Genomic DNA, 9536 nt, shown 5'->3' on the forward strand with positions numbered 1-9536 from the left:
CTTCCTCTACCGTCATTACCCTTCTTTTCTGTAGTCGGGTTCTTTTTGCCCTCCGGCGCCGGCTTAGTATCTCATTTGCCTCTCGAAGGTCTTTGTTCTCAGCGGTTAATAAGGCTACCCGATGCATAACTGCCTTTGTCCCCTTTGCAAGAGACTATAGAGCTTCTAAAATTAACTCTGGGGAGCTGCTCTGATGCCTTCTAATTCGTCTTTCGAGGTATTCAGACTAAGATCTAGCCTTAAGCATGGTCTTTGGGGTCCTTGAGGCCCAAGGGGTCGACGGTTCAGCTGCCTCCTCAACCGGCGTTGGCGTACGTAACTGCATATTAAGCTTTGAGATTATATTTTCCGCATTAAGAGGAATAAGCCCAGCTCCTCTAAAAGCCCCCTTGATATTTCGTTCTATTATAGTAGCTTAAAATGCGGCGTAGAAGGCCAGAAAGAACTTAGTCTTTAAAATATAGGTTATAAAGTATCTAATTAGACGCTCTATTTCTTAACTATAAGCACTCTTAAGCACGCTAAAGTACCTGACGTTAAGGGGCTAAAGTAGATAAGAGAAATGAGGTGGCATATAAAGCCTAATAATCTTATTTTCCTTATAATATCTCTTAAATTTAATAGAGTGGTGACTTTCGTGGCTATTAAGGATTAAGAGACGATAGATATTAATTAATCGATTGGTTGTGCACCGGTTAAAGTGCTTAAGCCACTCAAGACCGGTCTCGTTATCGGTCTAGCCATTTTAGGTCATCGCAATAGCCTAATCGCCCGGGAGGTTACTTTCTCGGTACTAATTAGCGAGATGATATTGGCCCGCACCGATGATAAACGGCGGGATCGGCCAGCCTTCCGCATTAATCGCCTAAATAACCATAATCCATTCTCGGTTTCTAGGCTGCACTACTTTTAGCTTTTCACGCCTTTCTATGCCTATAATAACTATTCTACTTATAATTATGCCTATAAGAAAGCTAGTCTTATTAATATTATAGATATTATCTAATTAGATGCTATACTTCGCGATTATATTTGCTATAAGCTAAAACTAATCGCAGATAATAATTAGATCTTTGCACTTAGCTCTCTAGTAGTTATATTTATAAAAAAAATATATCTTAAGGTCTAGGTATCGCTTAATAAAGTTTAAAGCCTAGCGCATGCCAACTAGTAATACATCGCGGTTAGTAAGCAATTAATTAGCTATTTCTTTTATATTATATAGCTAGGGGGGAAATCCTTATAAATCTAAGTTAAGAATAAACTAAATAATAATTTATTTCTCTAGATCTAATAATTTATATGATTTCGGGATAATATCGCGTTAAGATTATATGCTATTATGCCGACGATATAAGGCATAGTAATTAACCTAGTAGAGCCTTATAGTTTATTATAATTTTAAATCTAAGTTATTTTAAAGGGCCTAAAGTATAAGAAGTAATCTAGCTTCTTTATTTAATTAAGATATCTCTAGTTATAAGAAATTAATTAATTAAATAGTAATAATATTAGATAAGGGATTTTTAGTGCACTCGCTTATTTAGTGCACTTGCTTATTATATACATTATAAGTAATAAAAAGCCCTAGTAAAATAAATAGGCTATATAAAGCTAATATAAGAACCACTTAATTAAATAATTAATATAGTAGCCTTAATATACTATAAGGCTTAGCATAGTAAGATAGGATCTAAACCTCCCCCTAGAAGAGAAGAGGAGGGAGGTATTATAATAGGCTAAGCCCGTGGGGGTCTTAGCTTATACTCTTAACTAAGACCTATATAGGCTTAATAGCTAAAAGGGGCTCTTTTTGCTTCTCTTTTTTTACTTTTTTTTTTTTTCTTTCTTAGCTTTAAGATACTTATTAGAGTCATTTAGCTAGTTATTAATATACTTAGCTAGACCGTTATATAGTAGCTATATCGCCGCTAGCAAGGCATTTAATCCTAATATAATATTATCTTAAATTTATATTAATTATTTAATCTAGAGGAATAAATTATAATTTAATTTATTTTTAACCTAGATATATAAGGTTTTCCCTTATGACTATATACTATTAAAGTAATAGCTAATTAACTACTTACTAACTATAACGCGCTATTTATTAGTAAGCGCTAGGCTTCTAACTTTATTAAGTAATAAAAAAAGCTAAAAATGCGTTTTTTTTATAAATATAATTATTAAAGGGCTAAGTATAAAGATTTAAAGGAAATCTAAAAGTAGTTTTAGCTTAATATATATAATAAGCGAGCGCCGCAGACAAGCGAGCGCCATACTTTTCCCTCCTATACCTAACTTTTTATTTAATTAATTAATTATTAACTACTAAATATATTAGACCTAAATACTAAGGCTAGAATGCTTCTTGCCCTTTAAGCCCTTTAAAATAACCTAAAACTAAGTATTTAAAGCGCTATAGGGATATATAAGATTAATGAGCGGCGGCTACGTCGCCGCCAGCAGGGCATTCAATCCCGACGCGATATTATCCCAAATTCACGCCGACTATCTAATCTAGAGGAATAAATCATAGTTTAATTTATTCTCGACCTAGATGCGCGAGGTTTTCCCCCGCGACTACGTGCTATTAAAGCAATAGCTAATCGACTGCTTGCCGACTGCGATGCGCTACCCGTCGGCAAGCGCTAGGCTTCTAACTTCGTTAGGCGATAAGAAAAGCTAAAGACGCGTTTTTTTCGTAAATATAACTACTAGAGGGCTAAGTGCGAAGATCTAGAGGAAATCCGGAAGTGGTTTCGGCTCGTGGCGAATATAATCGCGAAGTACGGCATCCGATTAGATGATATCTGGAACTTTGACGAGACTGGCTTCCTTATGGGTATGATTGCAAGCGGAATGGTTATTACTGGCGCAGAAAGGCGTGGTCGACTAAAATCAATACAGCCTAGAAGCTAGGAATGGATTACAGTGATTCAGGCGATTAATGCAGAGGGCTAAGCGATTTAGCCGTTTATTATAGGTGCGGGCTAATATTACCTCGCTAACTGGTATAGAGAAAGCAACCTCCCGGGCGATTAGACTATTATAACCTCCCAAAATAGCTAGACCGATAACGAGACCGGTCTCGAGTGGCTAAAGCACTTTGACCAGTGTATAATCAAGCGATTAAATAGTCGCTATCGTCTTCTAGTCCTCGATGGCTATGAAAGTCACTACTCCGTCGACTTTAAGAGATATTACGAGGAGAATAAGATTATTACGCTTTATATGCCGCCTCATTCGTCTCATCTACTTCAGCCTCTTAACGTCAGGTACTTTAGCCTACTTAAAAAGGCTTATAGTCGAGAAATAGAGCATCTAATCAGATGCTTTATTACCCACGTTTCTAAGACTAAGTTCTTCCCGGCCTTCTATGCCGCTTATTAAGCTATTATAACGGAATAAAATATTAGGTCTGCTTTTAGAGGGGCTAGACTTATCCCTCTTGACCCGGAAAGTGTGGTCTTAAAGCTTAATATGTAGCTATGGACTCTAACGCCGGTTAAGGAGGAGGCCAGGCCCTTAACCCCTTGGGCTTTAAAGACCCTAAGGATAGTGCTTAAGGCCGAATCTTAGTCTAAATACCTTGAAAGACGAATCAGAAGATATCAAAGTAGCTCCCTAGAGTTAATTCTTGAGGCATTAAAGTGTCTTTCTAAGGGAATAAAGGCAGTTATGTATAAGATGATATTATTAAGGGCTAAGGTATAGGATCTTTGATAGGCAAATGAGATACTAAGCCAGCGCCGGAGGGCAAAAAGAACCCAGCTATAGAAGAGAGGGGTAATAATAGTAAAAGAAGGAAGGCAAGTAATTAATTAGATAGATATTAATACATAGGTAGTAGCTAAATCGTCGAGAAGTAGTAGTTAAGGAAGGTTAGCGTGACCGGGAGTTCGGCACTATAGAGTATACGGTAAGCCTGGTTATAATGCTAGAATGTATTAAGTAGTAATTAAGACCTCTGGGGAAGAGTATAGTAAGTAGTTTTAATTAATTAATTAATTTATTATATTTTTATTATGATCTTACTAAAGAGGGTTAAGAAAAGTATAGCGCTTGCTTGTTTGCGGCGCTCGCTTATTATATATGTTATAGTAAATATAATTATAAAATATAATATTTAATTAAATAATATCTAAAACTTTAATAAAATTAGCTTTTTTATAAATATAATTATAAATAAAATAATTATTATTAGTATAAAAAAATATAATTAATTAATATTAATATAGCTTAAAAGCTAGGAATAAATTATAGTAATTTAAGTAATTAATATAAAGAGCTAATATATATAATAAGTATGCATCGCATATAAGCATATATTATATTTTTCCCTCTTATACCTAACTTTTTATTTAATTAATTAATTCTTTAATTATTAAATATATTAGACCTAAATACTAAGGCTAAAACTCTTCTTACTCTTTAAGCACTTTAGAATAACCCAAAACTAAGCATCCGACGCGCTATAAACCTCTATAGGATCTCTAAGCATAGGCTACGTCGCTGGCAAAATGGCATTTAATCGCGACACGATTAGATCCCCCAATCGCGTCGACTATCTAATCTTAAGGAATAAATTATTATTTACTTTATTCTCGACCTAGACTCACGAGGATTTCCCCCCTGACTACGTGGTATAAAAGAAATAGCTAATTAATTACTTGCCGACCGCGACGTGCTACTAGTCGGCACGCATTAGGCTCATAACTTTATTAGACGATACCTAGAGCTTAAGACGCATTTTTTTTAGAAATATAACTACTAGAGAGCTAAATGCGAAGATCTAGCTATTATCCGTAACTAGTTTATGCTTATGGCGAATATAATCGCGAAGTACGGCATCTAATTAGATAATCTCTATAACGTTGATGAGACTAGCTTTATGATAGGCATAATTCAGAGCGGAATAGTTATCATAGGCATAGAAAGGCGTGGAAAGCCAAAATCGGTGCAGCCTAGAAACCGAGAATGGATTACGGTCATCCAGGCGATTAATGCGGATAGCCAAGCGATCCCGCCGTTCATCATCAGTGCGGGCCAATATCACCTCGCCAACTAGTACCAAGAAAGTAACCTCCCGGGCGATTAGGCTATTGCGACGACCCAAAATGGCTAGACCGATAACGAGACCGGTCTCAAGTGGCTCAAGCACTTTGATCGGTGCATAGCTAAGCGATCAAATAGTCGCTATCATCTTCTAATCCTCGATGGCCACGAAAGTCACCACTCCATCGAATTCAAGAGATATTACGAGGAGAACAAGATCATCAGGCTTTATATGCCACCTCATTCGTCTTATCTGCTTCAGCCACTTGACGTCGAGTGCTTCAGCGTGCTTAAGAATACTTATAGTCGAGAAATAGAGCTTCTAATCAGATGCTCTATAACCCACGTTTCAAAGACTAAGTTCTTTCTGGCCTTCCACGCCGCATTTCAGGCCACTATGATAGAAAAAAATATCAAGTCAGCCTTCAGAGGAGCCAGGCTTATTCCTCTTAACCCGGAAAGTGTGGTCTCGAAGCTTAATATGCAGCTACGGACTCCAACGCCGCCTAAGGAGGTAGCTGAACCGTCGACCCCTTGGGTCTCAAAGACCCCAAAGACCATGCTTGAGGCTTAATCTCAGTTAGATTACCTCGAGAGGCGAGTAAAAAGGCATAAAAGTAGCTCCCCAGAGTTAATTCTAGAAGCTATACGGTCTTCTTCTAAGGGAACAAAGATAGTTATGCATAAGGTTGCCTTACTCGAGGCTAGGGTCAAAGAACTTAAACAGGCAAATGAGATACTAAGCCGGCGCCGGAGGGCAAAAAGGACCCAACTACAGAAAAGAGGGGTAATAATAATAGAGGAAGGAAGGCAAGCAATTAATTAAATAGATATTAATGCGCAGGTAATAGCTAAATCATCGAGGAGTAGTAGTCAAGGGAGGTCAGCGCGACCGGGAGTTTAGTATTATAGTATCTATGGTAAGCCTAGTTATAATATAAGAATATATTAGGTAGTGATTAAGATATCTAGGGAAGAGTATAGTAAGTAATTTTAATTAATGAAATGGTTTATAGTATTTTTATTGCGATTTCTATCTTAAAGGTATAAGAAAAGTGCGATGCATACTTATATGCGATGCATGCTTATTATATATATTAAGTGATTTAGCTATTTATTATAGATATAAGCTAATATTACCTTACTAATTAATATAAAAAAAGTAACCTCTTAGGTAATTAAATTATTATAACCTCTTAAAATAATTAAACTAATAATAAAACTAGTCTTAAGTAATTAAAATATTTTAATTAATATATAATTAAGTAATTAAATAGTTATTATTATCTTTTAGTCCTTAATAGCTATAAAAGTTATTACTTTATTAACTTTAAGAGATATTATAAAAAGAATAAAATTATTATGCTTTATATATTACTTTATTTATTTTATTTATTTTAATCTCTTAATATTAAGTATTTTAACCTACTTAAAAGGCTTATAATTAAGAAATAAAATATTTAATTAAATATTTTATTATTTATATTTCTAAAACTAAGTTCTTCTTAGCCTTTTATATTACTTATTAAGTTATTAATATATATATATAGCGAGCTAGATAGTAAGTAAACTAGATACTTTTTTTAACCTTTAAGATAGAAATTATTATAAAAATATAATAAATTATTTAATTAATTAAAATTACTTACTATACTCTTCCCTAGATATCTTAATTACTACCTAATATATTCTTATATTATAACCGGGCTTATTATAGATACTATAATACTAAACCCCTAGTCGTATTAACCTCCCTTAATTATTACTTCTCGATAATTCTACTACTACCTACGTATCTATATCTATCTAATTAATTACTTACCTTCCTTCCTCTATTATTATTACCCCTCTTTTTTATAATTAAGTCCTTTTTGCCCTCTAGCGCTAGCTTAATATCTTATTTACTTATTTAAGTTTTTTAACCTTAGCCTTAAGTAAGATAACCTTATATATAATTATTTTTATTCCCTTAAAAGAAAACTATATAGCTTTTAAAATTAACTCTAAGGAGTTACTTTTATGCCTTATAACTTATCTCTCAAGGTAATCTAACTAAGATTAAGCCTTAAATATAGTCTTTAAGGTCTTTAAGACCTAAGGGGTTAATAGTTTAGCTACCTCCTTAGGCAGCATTAAAGTCTATAGCTATATATTAAGCTTCGAGACTATACTTTCTGGGTTAAGAGAAATAAGCCTAGCTCCTCTAAAGGCTAACTTAATATTCTTTTCTATTATAATAGCCTAAAATATAATATAAAAGGCTAAAAAGAACTTAGTCTTTAAAATATAAGTTATAAAGCATTTAATTAGATACTTTATTTCTTAGCTATAAGCATTTTTAAGCACGCTAAAGCACTTAATATTAAGGGGCTAAAGTATATAAGATAAATAAGGTAATATATAAAGCCTAATAATCTTTTTCTCCTTATAATATCTCTTAAATTTAATTAAGTAGTGACTTTTATAGCTATTAAGGATTAAAAGATAATAGTGATTATTTAATTACTTAGCTATATACCAGTCAAAGTGCTTAAGCTACTCGAGACTAATTTCGTTATTAGTCTAGCTATTTTAGGTTATTATAATAGCCTAATCGCCCAGGAGGTTACTATCCTAGTATTAATTAGCGAGGTGATATTAGCTGGCACTGATAATAAATAGCGCGATCACTTAGCTATCTGTATTAATCGCCTAAATAACTATAATTTATTCCTAGTTTCTAGGCTATATTAATTTTAGCTTTCTATGCCTATCTATACCTATAATAACTATTCCGCTCTAAATTATACCTATTATAAAGCTAGTCTTATTAATATTATAGAAATTATTTAATTAAATATTATACTTCGCGATTATATTCACTATAAGCATAAACTAATTATAGATAATAGCTAGATCTTCGCACTTAGCTCTCTAGTAGTTATACTTCTAAAAAAAACACGTCTTAAGGTCTAGGTATTACCTAACGAAGTTTAAAGCCTAACGCGCGCTAACTAGTAGCGCGTCGCGGTCGGCAAGTAATTAATCAGCTATTTCCTTTATACCACGAAGCCGGGGGGGAAATCCTCGCGAATCTAGGTCGAGAATAAAGTAAATAAGGATCTATTCCTCTAAATCAGATAGTCGGCGTGAATTAGGAATAGTATTAACTCGGGCTTAATGCTATTATATCGGTTAAATAGTATTAAATGCTTAACTTAGTAGAGCTTTGTGGTACCTCTAAGACTTAGTTTTAGTATATTTTAATGGGCTTAAAGTATAAGAAGGATTCTAGCCTCTTTATTAGACTATGATATGCTAGGTGGTTAAGAATTAATTAATTAAATAGAGATAATATAAGTTAAGGGATTTTTTATCTAGTTTGCTTGCTGTCTGGCTTGCTATATATGTATGTTATAATAAAATAAAATATTAAGTCTACTTTTAAAGGGGCTAGACTTATCCCTCTTAACCTAGAAAGTATAGTCTTAAAGCTTAATATATAGCTATAGATTTTAATGCTAGTTAAGAAGGAGGCTAGGCCTTTAACCCCTTAGGCTTTAAAGACCCTAAGGATAATACTTAAGGCTAAATCTTAGTCTAAATACCTTAAAAGATAAATTAAAAGATATTAAAATAGCTTTTTAGAGTTAATTCTTAAGGTATTAAAGTATCTTTCTAAGGGAATAAAGGTAATTATATATAAGATAGTATTATTAAGGGCTAAAATATAAGATTTTTAATAAGTAAATAAGATATTAAGCTAATATTAAAGGGTAAAAAAAACCTAGCTATAAAAAAAAAAAAAATAATAATAAAAAAAAAAGTAAGTAATTAATTAAATAAATATTAATATATAAGTAATAGCTAAATTATTAAGAAGTAATAATTAAAAAAGATTAATATAACTAAGAGTTTAATATTATAAAATATATAATAAGCCTAGTTATAATATTAAAATATATTAAGTAATAATTAAGACCTCTAAGGAAAAGTATAATAAGTAATTTTAATTAATATATATAATAAGTAAGCGCTATAAACAAGCAAGCACTATACTTTTCTTAACCCTCTTTAATAAGATTATAATAAAAATATAATAAATTAATTAATTAATTAAAACTACTCGCTATATTCTTCCCTAGAGGTCTTAATTACTACTTAATATATTCTAGCATTATAACTAGGCTTATTATATACTCTATAGTGCTAAACTCCTAGTCGCGCTAACCTTCCTTAACTACTACTTCTTAATAATTTAGCTACTACCTATGCATTAATATCTATCTAATTAATTACTTACCTTTCTTCCTCTATTATTATTACCCCTCTTTTTTATAGCTAGGTTCTTTTTGCCCTCCGGCGCTGGCTTAGTATCTCATTTGCCTATTAAAGATCCTATACCTTGGCCCTTAATAATATTATCTTATATATAATTGCCTTTATTCCCTTAGAAAGATACTTTAATGCCTTAAGAATTAACTCTAGGGAGCTACTTT

Source organism: Fusarium phalaenopsidis, assembly GCF_050370095.1.
Source record: "Fusarium phalaenopsidis strain FUZ10S chromosome Unknown contig_32302, whole genome shotgun sequence".
Classification (NCBI taxonomy): Eukaryota; Fungi; Ascomycota; class Sordariomycetes; order Hypocreales; family Nectriaceae; genus Fusarium; species Fusarium phalaenopsidis.